The sequence below is a fragment of the Equus przewalskii genome, chromosome 4 (genome assembly GCF_037783145.1).
Source record: "Equus przewalskii isolate Varuska chromosome 4, EquPr2, whole genome shotgun sequence".
NCBI lineage: Eukaryota > Metazoa > Chordata > Mammalia > Perissodactyla > Equidae > Equus > Equus przewalskii.
The window spans coordinates 28,035,596-28,062,589 of record NC_091834.1 but is presented as its reverse complement, the minus strand read 5'-3'; the positions used below and the strand labels follow the sequence as shown (position 1 = coordinate 28,062,589).

The 26,994-nt window shown below is 37.4% G+C and overlaps 1 protein-coding gene and 1 pseudogene across 2 annotated transcripts in view; one reads left to right on the top strand and one right to left on the bottom strand.

The window, feature by feature from the left end:
* Positions 1–26,994, top strand: part of SEMA3E (semaphorin 3E) — a 254,984-nt gene that overhangs the window by 76,394 nt on the left and 151,596 nt on the right. The gene's annotated exons all lie outside the window — the stretch shown is intronic.
* LOC103544327 (small ribosomal subunit protein uS9-like) lies at positions 11,513–25,877 on the bottom strand (annotated as a pseudogene).

The window sequence follows — 26,994 nt, the reverse complement described above, 5'->3', positions numbered from 1 at the left end:
ATGTGGAATACCAGTTCTACCTGTGTATGGGCAGTATGTCCCTAGGGAAGCTACTTAAACTCTAAGTCTCAGTTTTCCCATGAATAAAGTGAAAAAAATAATTGGTATTTACCATATTGAGTTGTTGTGATGACTAAATAAGATAATGCTTGTAAAGTACTTAGGACAAAGTACATATGTAAGCACTTAGTGTCTGGCACTTGTTATGTTAACTGGGACTTCTGAAAACAGTACAGCAGAAAGCTTTCTCTCTCATCAATGAAGCTTTCATGCCTCCTTCAAGTGGAACTCTGTAGTCTCCTACAAATCATCCCAGCAAATAGTCATCAACTCGGGCTTTAGAACTGACTAGTATTTATATGTGTAGCTGCTCGAATGAAGGACTAACACCACTTCTAAATGATATTATTATTTGATATGATACACACTGGATTTGTTCAAGCACTAGAGTTCTCAGTTACCTGTTATTTGGGTTTTAAATAAATGGTGAGGTAAGGAAGGAAACAATATAAAGAATTTTTAGAGTCCACTTAAACATATTTTAATCAGCCTGCCATTAAAGGCCCATAAAGTGTTAGTATCTTCTACTAGGCAATTATGTAGGTGCCTATTTCCAAGACATCTTATGAAGTCTTAGGAAATTTAATTAGTACTTTATAGAATTTATTTTGTTAATGTCTTTATTCTAAAAAGAACCTACTCAATGAAAGAGTAAAGAGAAAGCAACAATTTAAAGAGGACTTTAGGAGGAAAGGTTAAATGGAAAATATAAAGATTAAAGAATTATTGACCTAACTAAAATGTAAAGGTTAAGGTAAACTGATCAACAAGTTTGAAACCATAGTGATATAAACATCACCCTGATATTGAGGTTTCAGATTGTATTTCTCCTTTTTCCAATAGCTTAGCAACATGGGAGTGTGTTTGCAATTCTGAAAACATTGTCTAGTGTGTCGTTTTATAGGCATGCAGGTCAAGTCCAGAGAAATAAGTTATTCATGTGCACAGGAAAAGATTCATATTTAACCAATTTCCCACCTTTATCCATTTACGTCATCTTTTTTTACCAGGAGGAATTCATTTTACAGTTCTAGTTACAATAGAACTGTCTTAGCTTGTTGATTCCCCGCAAGCATTTTTATATACATATATCACCTTAAATTTCTAAAGCCATTAAATCACAGACTTCCCATTCCAAAGGAGCTTGTCAAGAGGATGATGTGTTGGAACTTTGCCATGTTGAGTAGCCAAAAACACAAACTTGAGTGTATATGAGTCTAGACATATATGCAGTCTCCCTGGAATCCTAGAAGAGGTATTTTAGTACTTGTAACCACTAATGGATTTGGCTTTTTATCTTGCCTAAGAAACAAAGAGAAATCTATTTAGTTTATGTTATCGATGCTTTTGGAATAACACCCTCAGTATTTCAGAGGATCCATGGAAATTAACTGCCACATCTAAGACTGAAGTTTGAGAGGTTTTTTTTTTCTTTTTGACTGACTTGTCCAAATCACTTTATGTCTATTTGTCTCAGTTTCCCCAAACTCAAAGTTAGTCCATCCGTGTGTTTTATCAGTGCAAGACTATCAATAATAATAGCTGCCACTTACTGAGCACAGACTACATACGAAGAATTTACACATTGTCTTTTATACCAGCCCTACAACTAGGCATAATTGGGAAAACTGAGGCCCATATTAACATCAGAAGTAGCCTTCCCAAAGTCTCAGGACTAGTTCACTTCTTCAGAGACTGTACATATATAAAAGGTCTCTCTTTTTTTGGCTTATGAGCCATGAAAAGACTATTGTTCCAAATTTTCCATTATTTATCTGATTATAATATAAATTTATAATTTAATAACCTGGTAAAAAGTTTTTGGGGAGCCAGCCCAGTGGAGCAGTGGTTAAGTTCACACATTCTGCTCTTCAGCGGCCCAGGGTTCGCTGGTTTGGATCCCGGGTGTGAACATGGCACCGCTTAGCAAAAGCCATTCTGTGGTAGGCATCTCACGTATAAAGTAGAGAAAGATGGGCATGGCTATTGACTCAGGGCCAGTCTTCTTCAGGAAAAAGAGAAGAATTGGCAGTAGTTAGCTCAGGGCTAATCTTCCTCAAAAAAAAGTTTTTGGGGCATCTATTTATACCAGTTATAGTGGCTTAGAGACAGAAATACACATGAAAACAGATGAATTACCACCTAAACCCTGTCCTTCGGGATTTTACAGTCTAGTGAGAGAGAAAGGCATTTAAGTTGATTATAAAACCAAGTAATAAAATGAAAAAATAAGGACACAATCTGTGACAGGTATATACTTTTACATATTATACGCATAATGCTGGTATTTACATTACATATTATATGCATAGGAATTATATTAAATACATATGTATTTAAATGCATTATATACATAAATTTAAAATCGATACATCAAATTATATAACTATAATATATATAACTAAGTCTATTGTATAAAAAAATGAAATTGTTTTCTGTGTTAAAATATTGTTTTAAGACTTTTGTGTGTGTGTGTGTGAGGAAGATTGGCCCTGAGCTAACATCTGTACCAATCTCCCTCTGTTTTGTATGTTGGATGCCACCACAGCATGGCTTGATGAGTGGTGTGTATGTCCTCTCCTGGGATCCAAACCCACGAACCATGGGCCGCCAAAGTGGAATGGGCAAATTTAACCACTATGCCACTGGGCCAGCCCCAAGTTTTAAGACTTTTTAAATAAAAAGCAAAAGTTAACAACAACAAAACATTTGATTTCTAAGAATAGTAACTATCTAAAAATCCTCAGAGTTCTCTGTTAGTTTATCTAATTCTCATCATTAAGAGTTAGCCCTCGGTCTTGCCTGTCACTAAGTCACTGCACAACAATGGTTGTCAAAGCTAAGTCCTGGAAGGATACCACTGACTCTAGCAGTAAGGTTATGCCAGGCTCTTCCAACCAGCGTGCCACAGATTCTATTTCCTTTAATCTAGTCCATCCAGAGCCTCTTTTAGTGTATGTTTTCCCATGTAGTCCCCTTATAAGAGCACTGCTTGGAAACATGAGAGGTTATATATTCCTTCAGCCTTATAGAAAGTCAATTTATCATTCCGTGTATTTTTGCCACTATCACTAGATATCTCACTCCAAGGGCTTCTACCAGAGTCAGAGTTTTCCAGTTTCTCTCAAGGGTAGGCTTCATGACTGCTCTAAATTCTTCTGCATTTGATGGCAATACTGCATTGGTTGTCCAGCGTTCCCCTATCTGCTTAAAGAGGTCAAAGTTTAAACCAAAATCTCCCCTTTCAATAATTTATCATTACTATCCTGGTGTTTCGTTGGCCTCCGAGAACGGTTCTCAGATGAACAAATGGTAACTTCTATCTTTGCCTCTCTTAAGCAGCAGAGAGGATCTGATGGAGAGAATTAGGCTCACAGTGCTGACTCTGGTTGAATCCAGTAGCATTTACCCTTGCAACGTCTACATTTTCTTACTATTGTAGCCTCTCATGGTCAAGTGTCTGTATCTGTTCGTTCATTCAGCAAATATTTACTGACCCCTACTGCATGTGGTGAGCACTGTGCTGGATGCTGAAGATAAAACAAGGAATTTGATAGAAATGATCTGGGTAACTAGCAACTGTAGTTACAGCCTTTGTATAACTTCAAAGAATTTTTGAAGAGTTGAGAGGTGAGTGCTGCCTAGTCCTTCTCTCAAGGAAATTAGTGTTATATACACAAATCCATGTTCTTAGACTCTAGTGTTCTTTCTCACTAAACTAATGAGGTGGAGCAAATGCCAGCAAGCCCTCTCGCCCAAATAAACTGATTGGAGTCATCATTTAAGGCTTTTCCTAAGAATCTGAGCACCTGAAAATACTCAGTCATCCCTTTACTGATGATCTAGGCAACTTGTCTCCTTCCTTTAACTCTTTTCTCAAGACATAACATGAAAATGACCTCTGTGTCCCTTGGATACAAATTTGTCAAGTCTTTTCTTCCAGAAGACTTATATTTAAACAAACAGCCTATGTTTTATGCCATTTGGGGTATAAAAAACAAATTCATTAAAACCTACAGATAAAATTAATTTCCTAATCCTACTAAGTACGTTTTTTTTTCAGTGTGATTCTCAAGTTTATCATGCTTCAAATTTACTCAGAAAGGTGAATAAAAATGAAGACTCAACCCTAGAGATCCATACATAGTAGTTCTCAAGTGGAGATAAGGAACCCAATCCTTCTTTTAAAATTTTGCATTTTTACTGTAAATAGTCTATGGATCAACCCTTGAGATATATTACTTTAAGTAGTACATACCATAATTGCAGAAGTAGAATATCTGTTAAGACTTTAATGTTTGCATCTACTTATTAAAGTATTACATATTTTTAGAATGGCATATTTAGAATAGATATATGCATTCTAGGAACATAAAGTAAGACAGAGTCTAAGGAAGAAATATTATTACATATATTTTGGCCATGTATGTTCTTAGAAAATATCTTTATTATGTATATTGGGTTATTCCCAATTCAAAGACCAGCAGTACTCTTAGACATATCCATTGATATAACACCCAAAATTAACATGGTTTACTAGATTGATATTTAGATAAAAATTATGCCTAGTAAGCAATTTCACATCTAAAATGATATCCATATCCTTTTATACAAAAAACGTGTTAATAGAACAACTAATTGAATTTTTCTCCAGCATCTTTCAAAGCTAAACTTAACTTAAAAAATGGAAAGAAGGGGGGCTGGCCCCGTGGCCGAGTGGTTAAGTTTGCGCACTCCGCTGCAGGCGGCCCAGTGTTTCGTCAGTTCGAATCCTGGGTGCGGACATGGCACTGCTCATCAAACCACGCTGAGGCAGCGTCCCACATGCCGCAACTACAAGGACCCACAACGAAGAATATACAACTGTGTACTGGGGGGCTTTGGGGAGAAAAAATAAAATAAAATCTTTAAAAAAAATAAAAAAAAAAATGGAAAGAAGGCTTTTGTTGGGGGCTGGCCCAGTGGCATAGTGGTTAAATTCATGCACTCTGCTTTGGTGGCTCAGGGTTTGTGGGTTCAGATCCCAGGCATGAACCTACACACTGGTCATCAAGCCATGCTATGGTGGCACCCCACATATAAAATAGAGGAAAATAGGCACAGATGTTAGTTCAGCAACAATCTTCCTCAAGCAAAAAGAAGAAGATTGGCAACAGATCTTAACTCAGGGCCAATCTTCCTCACCAAAAAAAGGAAAGAAGGCTTTTTTGGTTAAATATGACAGATTGAACATGCACATTAACCTCCACTTTTTCTCCAAAACTAACTAAATGTGGATAATACCAATGGAAAATTTGGTAGGAATGATATTAGGAAAAAAGAAAGAGGTGGGAAACATGGCAGCAATGACTTTAAGAGAATGCAACAGGACTTAGCAGCAATTACATTTTGAAGGCTGAAAACCAAAGAGGTAAGTGGTAACTGATTAAGCAGACCAAGAAAGCTGGATCTTAATCTGTAGTAAAGACTGAGAATAAATTCAATCTGCCAGGGAACACCCTAAAAGTTTAGGAATTGGCCTACCAGATTCTCTGAAGTTGAGATAAGGTGGGGCTACACAGGGAGATAGGTTGAAAGTCTGTTTTAGAAGTAATTAGGACATGAGACTCTCCTTCCCTTCTCCACAACCAGCTGTCTGCTGCTCTCTCTATTATCAGAAGATTTAAGTTTTATTACCTGTAGAGGATAAAGCAGAGGCTTTCTGGCTAGAAGATACCAGGCAAGTTGAGAGGGAGGATAGCTCTTCTAAAAAATCTAAAGATAAAGAGAAATTTTACTAAAGCATTTTGAAATTCCAGCTCTCTTTCCTCCTGGGCTCTCAGAGCCTGGCACTAGGCTATACCTAACATAAAAATATTAAAAGAATCTTTTGTGATGAATGAGACCAGCCCAAAGGTAAGATCCTACACTTCCTTAGAAAGTTGCCAAACAAAACCACCCTATGGGCCTATAATTGAAAAGCCCCACCTCCCCAACTGGAGCTTCTAATCAACTTTTTAGGATCCCAGTCTTATATATGAGCAGACAGCCATGAGTCTCACCAGGTACTCGAGGAAAGACTCTAATAAAGAATCCAAACTGCTATAAAAAAACAAGTAAAACAGAGGTTATACAGAAGTGATACAACTAAACAAAAAAGAAAGAAAAATAAACTTCTTGATATCCTTAGAGATAAGAGGACTCATGAAACAATACTTGTTTTTTTAATCAGGGAAAAAAAGAACTTTTTACATTAAACTTGTGATATTTGAAAAAAATCAGTAGATGAGTTGGATGTTAGATTAAGGAAATCTCAGTGAAAGGAGAACAAAAAGACAAACAGAAAACAGAGAAGAAGAAATAATTAGTAAAATAATGAAAGAATATATCCTAGAATTGAAAGACTAGTATAAGGATTGAAAAGACTCAAACTAAAACACATTATCATTAAATTTCAAAGTAGCAGGACCAAGAGCATATCCCAAAAGCTTCTAGAGAAAAAACAGTTTCATACAAAGGACAAGTGTCAGAAGGCAATGGACTTCTCAATAGCAGCTCTAAGCCAGAAGACAGTAAACCAATTTCTTCCAAGTTCTGAGACAAAATCGTTTCCAATCTTGAATTCTACACCAAGCCAAATTATCAATTAAATGGTATGAATGAAGTAAAGTCTCTAAAATTTTGCTTCCCGCGTACACTTTCTCAGGAAGCTACTGAGGATGTGTTCTACCAAGACGAGAGAGAACCAAGAAGGCGAAAGTCATGCGATCCAGAAAACCAGCCTTCAGCAAAAGAGAGAGGGGAGAGAATTCCAGGTGACTGTGCAGAAAGAGCCACAAATAATATTTGTATGGCTGACCTAGGACAGGTCAGATCGCTCCAGGAGAGATTTATTCAAGAAGATAAAATTGATTTTAATGTATTAAGAGGAGATTGATAACAACTGGAGAAAGAGTTCTGAGATATGGCAGTGAGAAGCACATAGAAAAAAACAAGAAGAAGACAGTTATTCCAAAGGGGGAATAAAGTTATGAAACCATAATAAACTATATAGTTCAGCTAAATATTTACATATTTATAATAATATAAGACTGTAATAACCAAAAATTGTTTTAACAAAAGTACAATTTCATTATATTAGAAGAAAAAGAATGAGATGTATGCATGTACATTATGGTAGTTGCTGTGGTAGGAGGAGAGACAGACAGAAATTCTAATAGACATTTCTCTAAGGAAGATGTACAAATGGTCAATAAGCACATGAAAATATGCTCAACATCCTTAGTCATCAGGGAAATGCAAATTAAAAGCACAATGAGATAATACTTCATACCCACTAGGATGGCTAGAATCAAAAAGTCAGAAATGTATTGGCGAGGACGTAGAGAAATCAGAACTCTCATGAAATGCTGGTGGGAATGTAAAATGGTCCAGCTGCTTTGGAAAACAGCTGACAGTTCCTCAAATGATTAAACATAGAGTTACCACATGACCAAGCAATGCTACCCAGGACAAATGAAAATATATGTCCACACAGAAACTTGTACACAAATGTTTTATAGTAGCATTATTCGTAATAGCCAAAAGGTGGAAACATCCCAAATGTCCATCAGCAGAAGGATGGACAAACAAACTGTGGTATACCCATATAATAGAATGAAATACTGATATATGCTACTACTTGGATGAACCTTGAAAACATGCTAAGTGAAAAAAGCCAGTCACAAAAGTCCATACACTATAAGATTCTATTCATAAGAAAGTCCAGAAGACAGAAATTGATAGAGAGAGAAAGTAGATTAGTGGTTGCTTAGGGCTGGGAGAGGGGTAAGGCAGGCAACAAGGGGGAGGACAGTGGTAGAGGGGTGATAGCTAAAGGGTATTGGGTTTCTTTTTGAGGTGATGGAAATGTTCTAAAACTCTGGTGATGGTCGGACTTAGCTGTGAATATACTAAAAGCCATTTAATTATACACTTTAAATGAGTGAATTGTATGGTATGTGAATTATACCTCAATAAAACTGTAAAAAAAAAACAGAAAAATTAGCAGCAGGAAAACAACCATATTATTTAGAGATTTGAAGGTAAACATTAAAAAGTTATAGCATAGGAGCTGGCCAGTGGCATAGTGGTTAGGTTTGTGTGCTCTGCATCAGTGGCCTGGGGTTTGTGGGTTTGGATGCTGGGTGTGGACCTACACACCACACATCAAGCCATGTTGTGGTGGCGTCTCATATACAAAATAGAGGAAGATTGGCACAGATGTTAGCTCAGGGCCAGTCTTCCTCACCAAAAAAAAAAAAAAAAAGTTATAGCATAAAAGTGATTGCCTCTAAGGCAAAGTTCCTCAGCCTGGGCATTATTGACATTTGGGGGTCAGATCATTCCTTGTTCTACAGAGCTGTCCTAAGCATTGTAGAATGTTTAAAAGCATCACTGGCCTTTACCTACTAGATGTCAATAGCAACCCCCTCTCCCTTTCCCCATTTGTGATAATAACCAAAAATGTCTCTGGACATTACCAAATGGTCCCGCACGTGAGGGGAGAAGGTTGGTTTTCCCTAGTTAGGAACCACGGCTCGAAGGATTGGGAATTGGAGTGGGGGAGAAGTGCAGTGCAGAAGCATGGCTATTTTTATAACAAATATTGAAGAACTACTTGACTATTTAAACTGTGAACATGTATGTCAGTCTGCTTGGGCTGCTATAACAAGAAACCAGAAATGGGATACATTAAGCAACAGAAATTTATTTATTTCTCATAGTTCTGGTGGCTGGGATGTCCAAGATCAAGATTTTGTTTCTGGTGAAGACTCTCTTCCTGGCTATTAGTTGGCTGTCTTCTGGCTGTGTACTCAGATGAGGAGGGCAAGAGAAGGAGATCTCTTCTTATAGGGCCACCAACCCTACTGGATTAGGGCCCACCCTTCAAGCTCATTTAACCTTAATCACCTCCCAAAAGCCCTAGCTCCAAATGCAGTCACACTGAGGGTGAAGGTTTCAGCATGTGGATTTGGGGGGATAAAATTCAGTCCATAGCAATGGATAACTTTGAGTAAAATAGAAACTAAATACTTGATATTTTCATCAAAAAGCTATGATAAAATTAGCCACAAAAGTTATTCCCTTTCTAGGTAGCCAAAATGAGGTCACTGTCACTGGGGATATTATTAATAATACTTGGAACACTGTTTTTTGTTGTTTCTTTGTGTTGTTTTTTCATTTTGGATATTTATATTCATTTGGCAATAATCTTCCCAAATTGTTATTGTAAAATTCTTGGTGTTTTTTTAAACTGTCTCTATATATCACATTATTAAAAAATTCAACTGGGCCATTTTATTGGCAAGATGCTTTACTTATTTTGTTTTGCTTTAGATAGACGTGCACATAAATCTTTACCATATTTTTCAAGTGATTCAGGAGACAAAGTGCCATATAAATGAAACACTAACCTAATTATTCCTCAAGCACTTTCATATCAAATCTGAAATATATAAGCAATTACACTATTTTTCTAAATTGTTATTGATTATTCAAAGCCCTAAATATGATATTAGTAACAGATACTAGTTTTAGTTGGTCTGAGATGTTTTCCTGGAAAACTAAAATCATTTGATGTTGCGGTTATTTCCCTGAATATTCAACCATTAAACAGCAATTCAGTTTAAAGTTTTTATTTGGTCAATTCATTAAAAAAAATCAAATCTTCTTAGTCAAAGTGATCAAAGCTTTATTTAGATTTTTAGCAAATAATCTTAGTTTTACTATGTACATTCATCAGCATATGAAAAACAACACAGTAGATACTTTTGAAAAAATTACCCCATTTATCAAGCTGACATTTTGGCTGCTTCACAAAAAAAAGCAGATTCCATCATTGGTGGATATAGAGGCAAATTCAAATCAAATCATTTATTCCACTTGGGAATGTTTGATTAATGAGATCCTCCTTGGTTTTATTAATCTTTCTGCATTCTTCACATCTCACTTTTGACACATAATCATTCTCTTTGGAAACTACCTTGATTTTTTTTATATATAATAAAGATTTAATCATAATTTAGGTTTGGAAGTTTTTTCTTTTACAAGTCTTTTCATAAGCCATTTATAGGACCACTATTTTTAAGCAAAATATATTTATCTACTCCACTGCATGTTGTGAAGATCTTTCTGTTTTTCTAACCTCTGTTAATGAAACCCACCTGGGAAATAACATAAAACATTAAAATAATTAATTGAGACCTTTTGCCTCAAGCATATTTTTCTTACCATACCTTTTAGAATATGAAAAGATATAAAAATACAGCTTTAGATTATAACTCAGAACAATATAGCTTTAGAAATCATTCTCAAGGTCGACAGCAGGTCCTTTAACGTTGTCTTTGACGCAACTGTGAATAGAATCTAAGTTGTCATTAAGAACTCTATGACTGTCATGCTTACTTAAAGCAAAGCATATTTGCTAGAGATGCATAGTATAAATGTTTACCATGTCAGCTTAATGAATGAATTAAACATTATCTGCTGGAAAAAAAGATTGCTTTTTTTTTTTACCGGTCTCTTGGCCACCTTTAATTTAATGGGCTTGCAGCTAATTTTATGTGCTGTCAAAACCACAGCAGCTTCAGCCAGGAAGCATAGTTGGTCCCCATCACAACCTCTCCTTAGAAAACTGGTGAAAGCCACCTTTAGGTGGAGCCAGGATGCCCACTGAACATGGTCCAGAGTTATGAAACCCTCTGATGAGACTCAGGCAGGAGTCTTTATCTAAAAATAGGAAGGAGGTTATTAATTCCAGGAGTTTCATATCAAAGCTAAGCAAAGGCTAAGTGCACATTTAGTGGATTCACAGGAAACATCAACTCTTGGAACCTAGAAAGGCACAAGGAACAAGATATAATTTCATCCCTGCCTAATGTGCTCAATTTTCAGGGTTTTAGAACTCAGTTGGAGCCTGTTGATCAGAAAAGGGCTTTACTCCTACCTGGGAATGGTTCATTCTTGACCCGGGGAAAAAGCTCATCCCTAGGTTGGAATACCAGACCATTCAAGAGTTAGATCCGGATAGCTTTTCTAACGGCTTTGCTTCTTACGGTAATTCTGTCCCTCCTAAAGCAAAAAACTTAAACAAGCGGGGGTGGCTAACTTTCTGTAGCGTCAGGTAGGAAAAAGCTGAGACTTTGTGAACCACTCGGTCTCTGCCACAACTACTCAACTCTGCCGCTGTTGGAGGGAAGCAGCCATAGAGAACACGTTAAAAAGTGGGTGCGGTTGTACGCAACACAACTTTATTTACAAAAACAGGTGGCTGACCTGACTGGCCAGGCCCATGGGCCACAGCTTGCTGGCTCCTGCTCTAGATCAGCTGATTTACAGACTGAGTTGTGACTGTTGAATAGAGTACGCAGTTTCTGGGCCAAATCCAGTAATTTATTTATTTTTTAACCTTAAATCCCCCAACCATTCTTTATTATAAAGGTGAACTCTGATGCTCATGATGGGCTTGTCGGTAGGATTTCTGGGAGTGAGCACCCGCACGGGGGCCTCCAAACTTTGTGGATTAGCAGTGACAGGGATCAGCTACCAGCAGGATCTGGTCATACCGGATAAGGATATCTTTGATCTCCTTGGAAGCCTCATTCATGTATTTCTGGTAATAGGCCACCGGGTCTTTGGAGGTGGCCTAGCAGATTGCGTAAATTTGGGCCATGTGACCGCTAACCTTCACATGGACACGTGAGTCCTCGCCAATAATGGCTCCTTGCGCAGAACAGGTTCCAGTAGCTTGCACTGCAGCGTGCGCAGCTCCATCAGGGCGCGTTCACCTTGAGGAGGCCTTTGCCCCGTTTGCAGCGCGCCAGGGCTGTGGCCATGTTCTTGCCTCGGAAGACCCGCAAAGAGGGCAGTGGGCCTTTTAATGGCGCGGGTGTAGACTAGAGCTCCTTACCACGTGGCACCACAACTGGTGTTTTTTTTTTTTAATAGATACTTGCTTTTAATACTATCTAACATTGTTTTAAAAACTCTGGATAATACAGTAAAAGAAGAAACAAAATTAAGAAATATAATGATTGTAAATGAAAAGGTGAAACATTATTTGCAAGTAAAACCATATTCCTCAAGATCTAAGAGAATCACCTGAAAACTCTTTAGAATAGTGGTTTCCAAAGTTACCCACACGTGGGAATCACCGGGGGAATGCTTAAAAAAAAATCCTGATGCCTGAGCCTCTGCCCAAGAGATTGTGATTTAATTCGTCCAGCCAGTGTTTTTTTAATAAAAATATGAGTTGATGTAAATCAAAAAATAGTGTGTATTGCATGTGGTAAGAGTCAGTATTGTTTTGTGAAACCTTGTTTTCAGATATGTTTTACAAGTATGTGTACTGCCTGCAAAGGGGTATCTAATTGTTATCTGTGGGCATGGTCTAAAAAGTTTGAAAGCTGCTTTAAATTACCTGGAATTGGCATAGGCTTAAAATGGGAGCTGCATTCTCTTCCCATGGAATATGTTGCATAGAACAATACTTGAATTGGTACCAGCACTTGAGGTGAAGAGGAGAACTCCAGAGGCAAGAAGAGGTAGGGGAGGAAGACATTTCCTCTACCCACTGTAGGTCCTTCTGCTGGCTAGGCTACAAATTAAATTCACATGAGATAGAAGAACAGGAGAAAATTAAACAAAACTTTATAACATGTATACATGGGAGAGACTCAGGCAGGCAAACTGAGCAACTCACCAAAATGGCCGAAGCTCTCGCCTTAAATAGCACCCTCAGCTAAAGACAAAGGAGGATGTTGCGGGGTGGGAGGGGGGTGTGCAAGGAGCCAGTTATGGGAGATTACCAGAAGAGCACAGTAAATAAGAGTAAGGTTATTATGCAGATTTAAGTCCTTGCCTTCTGTAATGATAAGAGTTTCTAGAGATAAGGTCATCCCCTCTTCTTCCAGGTATAGAGGGGGAGACACCTTTGCAGATGGAGAGTTCCTTTACAAATGTAAATGTACCTTACAAAGGATAACTTCTACTTTTTAGAGTTTCTCTCATGCCTGCAGTTTTTAAAAGTAACCAGCCCAAAATAATCCTCATGCCAAAGAGGCAGATCTTGGGGTGGCCAATTCAGATTCCCCACAAAGCCCTTCTAGAAATGCAGTCATGGATATTAGCAAGGAGAGAGTGCTCCTTTTGGGGACAGTGGCCTAAAGCACAGCTGGGAAGGCAGGCGGGAAAGAACCTTACCCATCAGCAGTGCCTCAGCCCTCTGACTGACAGCAGTTCCAATAACTCACTACTTGTCCTCCTCCTCCTTCTTTTTAATTATTCAAATATCAGTTAAGCAGAGTAACAAAAGGGAAGGAAGTTTGAGATGTCGTAACTTCCCCCAGGATGGAATAATCCTGAGGCATAAGAGGGACCTGAAATACCTCATCTCCAGGTCTTGTCTCAGATAAAGATTTCTATGACATTTAATTGTTTTCCTCTCTTCTTCTGCCTCCTGACCTTGCTTGTTTTCTTTCCACATGTGACTCAAACGTGAATTGAGATGAGAAAGAGGAGGCTCCCATTTAGGTTGCAAATCCTAGTACTCCACATGATGCCATAAGGAAATTCAAGTAGACAGGTGGAGGGGGAGGGTGGGAGGGAGGGAACGATACAGCATGAAGTGGTAATAGAATGGCTTATTGGTGTAGTTAAGATAGTCCTGTTTGGGGGATGGAGAAATCCTAGAGAGCTGTAGGGGGTGAATGAGAAAACCAAAATTATCTTCAGAATTTAGTGTTCATCTTCATTAAAGACACATATGAAACAGGAACTCTGGTGAGAATTCCTCACGTTACAGATCACATGGTCTTTCATTAACAAATGAACACCAATAGACAAAGCAAGACTGTAGCCTCACATTTGTTTTATTTTTGTTTTTTTCAAACAGGTAATAATTTCACCTAGATTATATCTAAAAACTGGAAAGGACTTCAAAATCATTTATAATCATCTGTCCCCTTTTTATTTTATTTTATTTTCTTATTAAACTGAAGTAATGAGAGTAAGTTAGAATAAGTGCAGAGAAGAAACCAGATGCCAGGTATCAAGATTCCTGCTTAGATTGTTTCCATCACAGCAAATTCTTTTTCTTCATGAAGAAAAGTTTACAACTCTCTTCATGTTATTATGCAGCCCATTCATATATTTACTCATTCATCCTTCCAGAAACTATTTATTGAATTCCTATTATGTGCCAGTGACTCTACTATGTGCTTCTCTCTAGAAGTAGAATGAGACTGACTTGGTGTCTGCCCTCATGTAGTTCATGCTGCAGTAGGAGACAGAGACATTAAATCGCTTTGAGTTTAATTAGTTCTGGAGAGGAAAGGCAGTTGAATATGGGTTTCCTAAATTCTTATGACTGTCAATATTCATTAAACCCTATTCTCTAGAATGTAAGAACAGCTTCCTAGCTCCACTTTATGTTCTCAGATTCAAAAAGAGTCAAAGACTATAACAAGAAAAATAAAAGTGCAATGAAATGAAAAAGCCTGAAATTCTAAAAAGTTCCCTGATTTGTTTTTTTTAATTTTTGCATTGAAAAATATCTCCTTCAGATTTCCTTAATTTTTACATGCTTTTACCCAGAAGAAATAATGATCAGTAACACATGCTAAATTTTAAAAAGCCACGTTTATTGTTTGGGTTTGAGAGTGAAAGGTCGAATGCCCCAGCTCCTGCGGATGCTCACAGGGCACAGTGGGATGTAAATATTTATGCTGGAATTATTTTTGTAGGTGCTGGTTTTATGTCTTAAGGTGGTTCAAATTAATCAAAAAGAAAATAAATCTTTGCCCTATAATTTTTACTACAAAAAAGAAGTAAAATATTTGTTAAGTAAAACATTTTGGTATCTTAAAATGCATGCATTTTCATACTTAGTATCTGTTCTAAATGGGAAGGTAAATTTTAAATAAATAAATGTCATATAAACATGAAAAAAATATAGATATTTGAACACATCTATATTAAAAATATTCCAATCAAGAAGCAGACACAAAATGACCTATTGTTTAAAACAAACTAAGATTTAGGAATTTTCCCAAGAAAAAATTGCTTCTTGTTTGATTTCCTTACATGATAGAAAGAAATGTTTATACTGGAATAAACAAAATGATCACCTTAAGTATTAATAATAAGAGTTATAATATTAGGCAGCTATTAGGGCAAGCTGATTCTATCTTATAAATATATTTTTTTGATTGTGTGTGCCAAAATAAAAATTTTCTTACACTTACAAATACCAAATTCCCTTTCTTTAAGAAAATGCATAATCATTTCAGGGAAAACATGTATGTGTGTATGTGTAGACATATGTATAAGTATGTAATATGTATATATAGACATATGAATCTGATGTATAATATATGTAGCTTATAATATATATGTGAAATATATATATTTCCACAAACACATTGGATTCATGCTCTACTGACTAGAATCTTGAATTAAAAAAATATATAATCTAAGGAGTTGTTCCATGTACAACAAATAAAACTTACTCCTGCTTTTTCTTTTTTTTGATGAGGAAGATTGTTCCTGGGCTAACATCTGTTGCCAATCTTCCTCTGTTTTTTGTATGTGGGATGCCACTACAGCATGGCTTGATGAGCAGTGTGTAGGTCCACACCTGGGATCTGAACCCATGAATGCCAGGCTGCCGAAACAGAGCCCACAACCTTAACCACTACATCACTGTGCCAGCCCCACTACTGCTTTTTAATGGTTATATAGTATTCCATTTTGTGATTCTTCAATGATTTATTTAATTAGTCCCAATTGAAAGATATCGTATCAACTTGAGAGGTCAGGAAAGAAATGAGAATTAGAGTAGTTAACGCACAGTTGAGTTCACAGTGCCAGTGAAATGGCAAATATCTGAGAAGCTGTGTGATATCCCTATTTGATGCCATGTAAACAAAATTATTGAGGCAATGAAACTAAGACACTAAAGGCTTAGAAGGAGGCAGATCTGAGCATCAGTAAGCACAGCCCCTCGTGTATTAAAATATAACCTACGTGTCAAATAACTTCTGGATGCATTTTTAATGTTCAGTTAAACAACTGGATGGTTCACTTTTGTATAACACAACTGCTGTGGGACCCATCAGTCTCCTTGTCAATGGAATTATTATTAGTGCATTATATTTGTACAGTATTCTCTAGTTTTAATTTTTTTAACATTATTTGATTCTTCATAAAAACACTCTACGTTAGACAAAGCAGATTGCTGATGTTACAGAAGAGAAATTGAAGCTCAAAATTTAAATGATGTGCCTAAGGCCGCATAGATAAGAAGCATCAGGATGGAGACTAGGAAAGTTCATAAAGAAAATCTGACTGTGGATTGTAATATTGCTTCTCAACCAATGAATCCATTCTTTTATTTTAAATCATAAATACTTTGTACTATGCTATCATGGTCATTTCTACTTAGAGCTTTTTGAAAATTAGAAAAAACACAAAAGAAATAATAATTCAATAAGTAGCAATGTTTTCTGTGGAAACTGTAACCTAAACAATCATAAAATTACTATATTTCTGAATACAGGATTTAGTAAATATTAAAAACATTTATTCAAAATAAATATTTAAAGTATTTCACAAATCAGCATGAGCATTTTCAGTTTTGGTGATGAAAATTTATATGCATAATTGGTATGTGTCCCTTGCTCATCTCTTGGGAATAATTAAAAGAAAAAAGATGCAGGAGGACAACTCTCATGCTGAAAACTATACTGTAGAATAAGTTTAGAGTGACCAAAGTGATTTAGACATTTGGAAAGTCAGTACCATAAAAATTAAAGTAACTAGAATATGTAAGATCTATTTTTTAAGAGAAAAAAGAGCATGAATATAGTACTACAACGAAATACAGGAGAGAACTTTATAGAATAAAAGAATGAATACAAAGTGACCCTTTGCTTCTTTTTATCTTTTGATGGAGTTACATCCAATTTAAGCTTCATAAATAAATAAAGGCCATAAATAAAGCTTATTCCTATTGTATTTCTTCATGACACTGATCCATAAACCTGTATATTATCTCTCATCTGTAGAGTTTCTGGAAATGGAAATTTGACAAACTGGAATTAATATTGGGGCGTATAGCAATTTGGGTTCTTGGAGAAACAGTCTCTGAGAGAGGTTATCATGCAGGAAGTTTATTAGAGAGTGTTCTTTGGAGGAGAAGGGAAGAAACCAAGATTGGGCAGTGAGGAAGGGTTGAATGGAGATGTAGTCTCAGCGATGGCCTCAGCCTAATGCAAGAGGAGCTCTGAAACTGGGATGATCCTTCAGAGTTGACCTGCATTTTACCCTACATGGATCAGGCGTAGCATATAGGCTACCCTAGGCAGAGGGTTGACCTCGGGTAATGTGGCTCTCTTCCTCTCTTCAGCTGAGAAATTTCCTGGAAGGGTTGAGAGTTGAACTCTGTTGGCAGCATTCTCAACAACTGTGGAAATAAATGCCTTTATTCCTAAAGGAGGGTGTCACTGCACATCACAGTGCCTATCTTCAGAACTGAAGCAAAGAAGGAAGGAATGAGGTCAAGTTTGTTAAGGCATGGAGCCAAAATTGGTAAAGGGGAGATCAGGCAGGAGGGGTGAGACATTTTCATTAGGCATTGAAATTCAGTATTTATCTGCTCTAAAGAGTGACAAGTATTTTCAAAGAAATAAATCCTATTATTTTTTGTGAGCAAGAAGTTATCTTCTATATTTATAAAGATAACATTAAGAAAATTTATTTCTTATATTTGTTTACCATGAGAGTCAGTATTGCAAAGTGGTTCAGAAGCCATATTATGAGCCAAATTACCTGGTTTATATTTTAATTCTAATACTGGTTATTTAAGACCTTTTACAAATTAAACTTTCTATTCTTCAGTTTTCTAATGTGTAAAATGGAGACAATAATATTATGGGATATTACCTATCCCATAAGGCTCTTGTAAAGAATATAAGAATAGTGGCAGGAGCCTTGTGGTAAACAGTTAGCAACATGAACTCTATCTCTGTGTCCATTGAAATGTAAGTTCATTCGAATAGAAACTTCATCTATTTTGATCACTGCGTTATTCCCAGGGCCTAGAAAAGTTGGTAGCACATAGTAGGTGTGGATGAATAAAACCTGAATTCAAATCTGATAGTGTAAATGCATATTGAAAAATACCTATATTTAATGTTTTTAAGTAATAATTTTTAGGGTATAAATAAGTGTATTGATCTTATTTTGACACGTAACTTGACAAAGTTTCAAGATATCTTAATCTATCTTTTATAATCTACTTAAAATTTTTAAATAATGAAACAGGATACTAAAAATGTACCAAAAATGGCAGTTCTTTCCAATTTGAATTAATTTTTTTCTTTATTTTTGTTCTAATATATAATGAAAAGTATTTGAAGAAGATATGCAAATTTCATTTATGACATCCATCTATATAATGTCTTTCTCCATCATATATGGTTTATTCTTTTGGTTTTCATACATTTTTAAGATATTTAATGATCTCCGTTTTTTACCTCTGGGAAACTTCAACCTAGAATAGAACACCTGATCATTCATTGCACTTGGCAAACATCTAGGCACCCATCCCCACTGTGATACTTATTATGGGAGATACCAATGAGGATGCACCCTCTATCTGTTTAAGGGACCCATGATTTAGGAGGCAACAGACACTTAAGCAGGCCAATTAATGAGAAACTAGAGCTAGGATGTGGTAAGAGAGAACCACTAAGTGTGGACTAATCATAGAATTAGCCAACATAAATTGGCTAGTGTAGCTAACATGTAGGGCATCTTTGAAACTCCTGTCCTAGCAATGGCACATCTGATATTAAAAGTTTCTCTTCTAGTCTATAGTGATAGAAAAGCAGCCCACCTTCCTTAAGAATTTCCAAGCAGGGCCGGCCCAGTGGCGCAGCAGTTAAGTTTGCACGTTTAGCTTCTTAGTGGCCTGGGGTTCGCCAGTTCAGATCCCGGTGCGGACATGGCACCGCTTGGCAAAAGCCATGCTGTGCTAGGCATCCCACGTATAAAGCAGAGGAAGATGGGCATGGGTGTTAGCTCAGGGCCAGTCTTCCTCAGCAAAAATAGGAGGATTGGCAGTAGTTAGCTCAGTAGTTAGCTCAGGGCTAATCTTCCTCAAAAAAAAAAAAAAGAATTTCTAAGCAATCCTTCCTTGAGTGACTATCATAATGGCACCTTCAAATCACCAACCATAAAGTGTGAAATTCATCTTTCTTGTCATTGTGCTGGTTTTTAGTATTCCAAAGAAAAGCTTGGGCATCTAGATAATCTCAAATTAACAGTCTTTTCCTTTTTTTGCCCATCCCATTTACCTAATTTTATGGTCTAAGCCTACTTTAATGTTGTAATTGTTGTCCCATTTCCCTTTTCAGCTGAGTACCTCCTTTTTTTTAGGGAGCTACTCTGAAACTTGTGTAGTTTTAGAGAGGCTGACAATCAGGATATCCAAAAATCACTGCTAATTCTTGACATAGTGGTCAGTCACAGTACTCTATACCCCTAAATACAAAATTAGATTCAAAAGCTGGGCCTGAGACACTTGTCAGGACACATGTCAGGACACGAGACACATGTCAGTTATAACCCTTAATTCTCTGCAGTGTTGGTGGAAGGGTAGTTTCCCCTGGGTTGCAGGGGTCTGTCTAAATACAGTCCAACCCTGGGCCTGCTGGCAGCTGTTCTCCACCATATTGAGTGGGCCTGACTATAGAAAAAGAGAGGAAAATATAATCAGATATGAGTGTCAGGGTTGGGGGAGAAAGAGAGAGCACACACTAGTATTAAGTCCTTGATTTTAGTCTCTGAAGCTCTGATTCCTTTCATTCTGAGAAATGCCCCAGTATTCATAACAGTCACATGAATCCTCTCTAAAAAAATGCTTGGTCCAATTAGAGTTGAGTTTCCATCACTGAGAGAATACTAATACTTGATTTCTGCTTCAGTATCCCTGCCTAGCATTTCTGTTCCATGTATTCCAGACACCTTGGTGGGGTCTCCATCACACTGCTTGGTTTTTTGCCAACCACTTTCCAAGTAATAGTAAGTCCTAGATCTACCAGCTGGAGTCCAGTAGTGAGTGGTCTGGTCCCCTGGAACAGCTGCCCGGCTAACCGCAGCCTACTCTAGGATTACAAAATCTTTGTTTGCCCGGACTACCTGCAGTCACAAAGTGTTTGTGAATCTTTTTGAAGGCAGAGCCTTTTTTCTTCATGAGAAATTAAATCTCTTTACCATAGACTCATATGTTATTTTATAAACATATTCATTAGTTTTTGGCAGAGATAGTTCAGTTGTCCACCGATTGCCTAGAGTATACGAAGACAGCTATTAACTGCTCTAGACGTTGGTCAGTGTCTTTCTGAGTCAGTCAACCTGTGCAGGAAAGTCAAGTCATGGACAAACAAAAGCAAATATATTGACACAATCACTATAGTACAGTTTTAGGCCGTGATGCTTTCCGTAAAGAATATGCCACGCTACACAACTCCCTGGTAGGAGAGCAGTGGTCTATCTTCCCTTTGATCAAGAATATAATTTTCTAGATATTTGACGATCTGCTTCTACTGGCAGTTATAAAATTCTTTAGTTACTGTTTAAAACACTTATGTTACATTCCAGTGACCACTATGTGAATGATTTGAAATTCTCTACCAAAAGGTAACCCTTAATGAGACTAGAATAGGCAACTTGAATATTCTTTTAATCTCAGAACTCGTCTGGAAGATTTTTGTGAAGACATAACAGTTTCATTATCTAAAAAGTATTTACTTCTCCACTTGAGCATATTTTTCACATATTTAAACCCTTACAGTGTGGTTCCTTAAAAAAAATATAAAAGACCCTCTGAAGATAGAGAAGACTTATAAATCACTGCACGTTTATTTGAATTTTATTTTTTCTTTTACTTCCTGTAATATTCTCTGTCTGAAAATGTATTTGTTTTAAGATTTTTAAAAATAACTTGAAAAGTTAATCATGTTAAATAGGTATTTTATTGTATGGGTCACATTTTGCAAATGGAATTAGTAAGCGAAAATGTTAAAGCAATTAAAGGTTTGGGTAGGAGTAGCTTTTCTAATGAGGTCTTGGATTTTACTTGTCCAATCTTTTTTGCCTGGGTTGATAATTTGGTGAGTATTTAATATGAAAATAAATAGTAAATTGAAGTGATTATGAAGGAAGTTTGGGTAAATTATTTATCTATGCCAAAATTGGTGCTCTTGATAATAATATCTTATAGTTTGTTACTTCAGCCTTTTTCACATCTCAGTCTGTGATACATTCCAGCTAGTCTTAAACCATGTTGTCAGATACAGCAAAGCTCCTGTTCAATCCCTGGTAATACCGAATTGCTATTCTAACTTCAGAGGAAGAGATGACAGTATTGCATGTTATACTTGTGATTTTTTTATATTTATTTGTTTTTCTTTCTTCAAGATTTATTTTAATTTTTACTTGAGTTCCCCTAGTTAGAATGCTTAATAGCTCCTTTGCTAAAGATTAGTTTTTACAATGAAAATTATATAGAAACTATTTGTACTTTATTTATGCTCCATATCTTCATTATACTGACATAAATGGTAATTACTTTTGTCTTATCAAAGAGGGAATATGGTAAGAATTATGACAAAAACTATACATAAGCATGTAATTGCCTAAGTTGAGTAATTAAACATACATTAGAGAGTCATTTCTATCAAATGCACAAGCAGGCGTTCTGAGTTGTTTTTGCTTTAAAGGTCTCTTCCTCATCACAACTTATTCTTTTTCTTTTTGTTTTTTGTTTGCTGAGGAAGATTAGCCCTGAGCTAACATCTGTGCTGATCTTCCTCTACTTTGTTTGTGGGTCACTGCCAGAGCATGGCTGATGAGTGGTGTAGGTCTGCACCTGGGATCCGAACCTGCAAACCCAAGCCACTAAAGCAGAGGTGCCAAACTTTACCACTATGCCACTGGGCTGGCCCCTTTATTTCTTTTTTTTAACCATTCACATATTTTTTCACTCAATCCCTTTAGTGGAAAACTTAGGTTCTAGATATAATAACTGTGTAAATGTTTTTATAATTATTGCCACAAAAGATATAGATTGCCCCCCCAAATCACTAATGACCAAAATTTTAAAAAAATAAAGAAACTTATTGAAAGGGCTCTGTAAATATTCATAATATATCTGCATCTTAGAAAAACTTATAATGAAAATGTTGTCTTAGTCAATTGAAATTATTGGTCTTTGCTACCAACTAAGATTGAACTTCCTAAATTTCAAGAGTGAAGTATTAAAAACAAAATGCTGCTGTTATATCTCTCCTACCCGTAGCTTTTCAGAGTTTAAGTACAAACATATTTGAGTATATATTTTTGAGGTCCTTGCACCAGAATGTAGTTACAACACTGATCCTTGAAAATCTGAAGTAATTGGGTGGATATAGGCAGAAGCAGGGACCTGAAGATCATCCTCCACGGAATCAGTGCTCACTGATGAGAGGGTTATATTAGTGCCGATTGCAGAGTTTTTCTTTTTCCACTCCACCTCACTCCAAGGAAACAGCAAAGCACAAACCTTGGAAGTAGATCACTGGGGTTGTATTAATTTCCTAGAACTGCCTTAACAAAGTACTGCAGAGTGGCTTTAAACAAAAGGAAATTTATTCTCTCTCAGTTCTTGAGGCCAGAAGTCCAAAATCAAGGTGTTGGCAGAACCAACGCTGAAGAAAGAGAAAATAGGGAATGTGTGAGAGAAGTCATCAATAAAGTCATTAAAGGAAATTTCTTTGTGCTTAATTTTATTTCCAGATCGAGAGGGCCCAGTACACAAATTCATACCAAAACAGGTCAGTGTAACATTTTAGAACACTTGGGAAAGAAAGAAGGCTCTATGAGGTTTCAGAGAAGATAAATACTTTAGACACTTTTCAGGGATTAGAATTGATTTGTTCTTCATAGCTTCAACCCTAAAAGTCAGGAGGCAACAGAAAAATACCTTCAAATTTCAGAGGGAAATAATTTCCAATGTAGAATTTTGTATCTAGCCAAAGCATCAATTAATGTAGAGGTTAAATAAATACATTTCAGACACACAAGTTCTCAGTCAACCTTGATGCACCATTTCTTAGGAAATTGTTAGAGGATGTGCCCACCAAAAGACAAGAGTAAACCAAAAGAGAGTTAGATTCAGGAAGAAGGGATTCAGGTGGGGAAGGAGTAAAAGGCATCCCCAGGATGAGAGCAATGGGTCATCTAACAATGCACCAACAGCATGCAGCCAATCCCCTATGCTGCTGGCTAGAGGCCCCAAGACAGATTTCTTCAGGCAATGACACTAATGGACTACCAGATGCATCTGAAACTGTTCAGAAAAGATTTAGACAACTGGTGGAGAGCTGGGGGTTGAATTTGTGATTTGAGTATAGGAAACTAAGCAGAAAAAAAAAAAAACCCAAGACTAAGAGAGAGAGAATATTAAATCTGATGATTGAAAGAAGACCAGGAAGAAAACAAACATATTCTTATTACATATAACTTTGTTCAAAAACGAGCTCCAATGAAGTCACTATGTTGTTTTAGCCCAAGAACACATAGTTCTACGTACAATGACTGGATAAATTCATCAAACATACAACCTGCTTCTAGGAATGTGGCATGGCCACTGCACAAATTATGTTCTCTGCATCCTGGAAGAGCTAACTCAGTGAGTAATGAAACAACTTAAAAAATTTTTTTGACTAAGTGCACAAAGGGATACCAGAAATTTCTCAGCTTTGAGAATATTAGGTCCAGGTTTCCTCAAGAAAATTTTGGCCCTTTTATTTCACTCTGTTGTGGAAGACTTGAGAACATCTTTTCCTCTAATGTACTTCAGTTGGATTCACAGAGTATTAATGCATTTGGGATTTTGTAAATTTCTCTACTGGTATGATTTCTCTGTTAAGGGAGATGAAAGCAATTCTTGTAAGTTCTATAAGGCAAGCCTGCATAAGTGTAAATGAAAATGTAATTTTTGCTCAAAGCTGTGTTCTTTTTGTACTAAGTTAATTTGCTTGATTTATATAGTTTATGAAACATTAGATAACAGTATTTTAGCTAATAAAGTAAAATGGTGTCATAGTTCACTCATGATTAAGCAAAATAATTTTTCTCTTTTATAAGATTTTTAATGAGATTTTTAAAGCATTTTCCCAAAAGAAGATTCTATGAATTAATTTTTTGTTATTAGTTCATTCAAAAATCAGTAACTTGGGGGCTGGCCCTGTGGCCGAGTGGTTAAGTTCGCACACTCCGCTGCATGTGGCCCAGTGTTTCGTTGGTTCGAATCCTGGGCGTGGACATGGCACTGCTCATCAATCTATGCTGAGGCAGCATCCCACATGCCACAACTAGAAGGACCCACAACGAAGAATATAAAACTGTGTACTGGGGGGCCTTGGGGAGAAAAAGCAAAAAAAAAAATCTTTAAAAAACAAATCAGTAACTGGTTATCTTCTAGGTCTCAGGCAATGGAAATGCAAAGATATGACATGGTCTTGCCCTAACAATGGCCTGTTTAGCCTTAATAAAGAAAAATACATCAACGTAATTTGTAATTTGATAAAATGCATTTGAAGTCATAAATGTAATCTAGGGACACCAAAAGAAAATATGTAGAATGGGAAAGCCCTTAACAATATCATTGTTTATGAGAAAGCTAAGGAAGAAAATTCTACCAAGCAGACAGAGTTATTGGCCAGAGTGGGAGAAGACATACAAGGTTATCAGGAAAACCAAGGATAGATAGAGGTCAAGATGGCAGAATGGCTAACTGGGATGAATGCCACTGAGAGAGAAAGAAAATAATGACAGGAGAGTTAGTGGCAAATTTAACAGGACAATATTGTTTGATTACTTTCCTGAATGGAGCTTCCATGGATTGGTGGGGTTGAAACACCTTGTGGTGAACTTTTCTATTCATATGGATTTTGTTACATTTTTAAAATCATCTCTACCACCTCCATTCTCTGACCTCTTTCCTGAATAGTGTTGGTACTCCTTGACTTAACTAAAAGCTGGTTCTCTCTTAGGATCACTTTTTCTCTGTGAAAATCACAAGCAGAAACTGTTTAGTCTCCAAATCAAAAGTCAAGTTCAAGAACATGACAGTTAGGCCTGTGACTCTTCAATAATAAAGAAGAGTGATGATGTCAAGATGGCAGCATAGGTGGACTCTGAACTCACCTCCTTCACAGGCACAAAAAACTTACAACTACCTGTGGAACAATATTACCCCTGAGAGAGAACGGAAAACTGGATTAAAACATACCCTGCAACCAAGGATAGTGCTGACTGAAGTGAGAGGCAGAAATTCCCTTCTGAAGAGAAAAACAGCCACCTTTGCAAGCTACAGCACTTCACAGCTAGCCAGGAGCAATGCTAAGCTTTGAAGCCTTACCTGGAGGAGTGGGGGATCTGAGTGGGGGAGTGTTACTGCTATAAGCTTTTGGACTTAGCACAACCAAGATGAGTGTCATAATATCTGGTTTCACTGACTACTAACAACAACAGGGAATACTCCCAGAAAAGCTATCAGACATAAGGGAAAAAAAATCCCGCCCTTAAAAGGCTCACACACAAATTCACCCATTTCAGAAAGCAACCAAAAGTTACCAAGAAGAAAGGTACACATTCCTTTGGTGAAAAGAGACTCACCTGATAGGCTCTGGGTACATCTCAGTGAGAAGTGAAGCCTCTCCGGAGACTGAGACATTGGCAGCAGCCATCATTGTGACCTAGTATAAGCGTGCTGATATAGACATTGGCAGACACCATTGGAGTTTCTTCCCCTGGACTTCTAGCCCAGGGTCTGCCCTACCCACTGGAGCACCAATTTAATACAGCTCAGCCAGGGCAGGCAGCATGCCCTACGGAATGGCCTCATCCAATAGCAAGCCCTCAGGCAACTTGTGGGCCTGCATAGGTGAGGTGCCTGGATCCTTTGCAGCTGATGAATGGCTCTGCCTCTGCAGGGCAGGGTATGCATGAGGAGTGGGTGCAGTGTGTGGGGCCTCTGCAGTGGGACAACTGGGACTGTTTCAGTGGGTTGGGGCATGCATACAGGGCAGGACTGTGTTGACAAGGTGTGTGACCCTGCAGGCAGTGGGGCTTGTCAGCTGCAGAAGACGTGTGCTTCTCAAACAGCAACATAGGGGATTGGCTTCATATTCCAAAGGCTGAAACAATTGGATGCTTCCATGCCTGGGACTAGCCCCACTCAGCTGCAATCCTGAGAGAGCTGACAAGAGCCTTGCAGGCCAGGGGACTACAGAAGTTGTCAGCCCCTGAACCTAGCAACCAGCCATACTAGAGGCCTACTCACTTAACTGAAAAACTGCAACAGGAGCGTGCTATTAGACCTTGAAGCCAACTGTATTGGGTTTCCCCATGCCTGACAAAGTGACTGAATGGTCAATAGCAGCCACACACAGATGAGCACTGCAACCTACCCGCCACAGGGACAGCTGAGCCTCCCTGGGAACCTGCAGCAAGAGCAACCTTGCCACAACAGAAGGACACATGTAGCCAAGACAAGGGGACACTCCTGGAACATTTGGAACTGGTGATGAGAGGTAAGCACACTACTGGGCCTCACAAGGCCTCTCTTACATAAGGGCACCTCTCCAAGATCAGAGACATAGCTAACTTACCTAATACATAGATATAAGCACAGAGAAAAAGGCAAATGGGGAGACAAAGGAATATATTCCAAGTAAGGAAACAGGACAAAACTCCAGAAAAGGAACTAAATGAATCAGAGATAAACAATCTACCTGACAAGGAGTTCAAACAAAAAGTCATAAGGATGCTCACTGATCTTGGGAGAAGAATAGATTAACTCAGTGA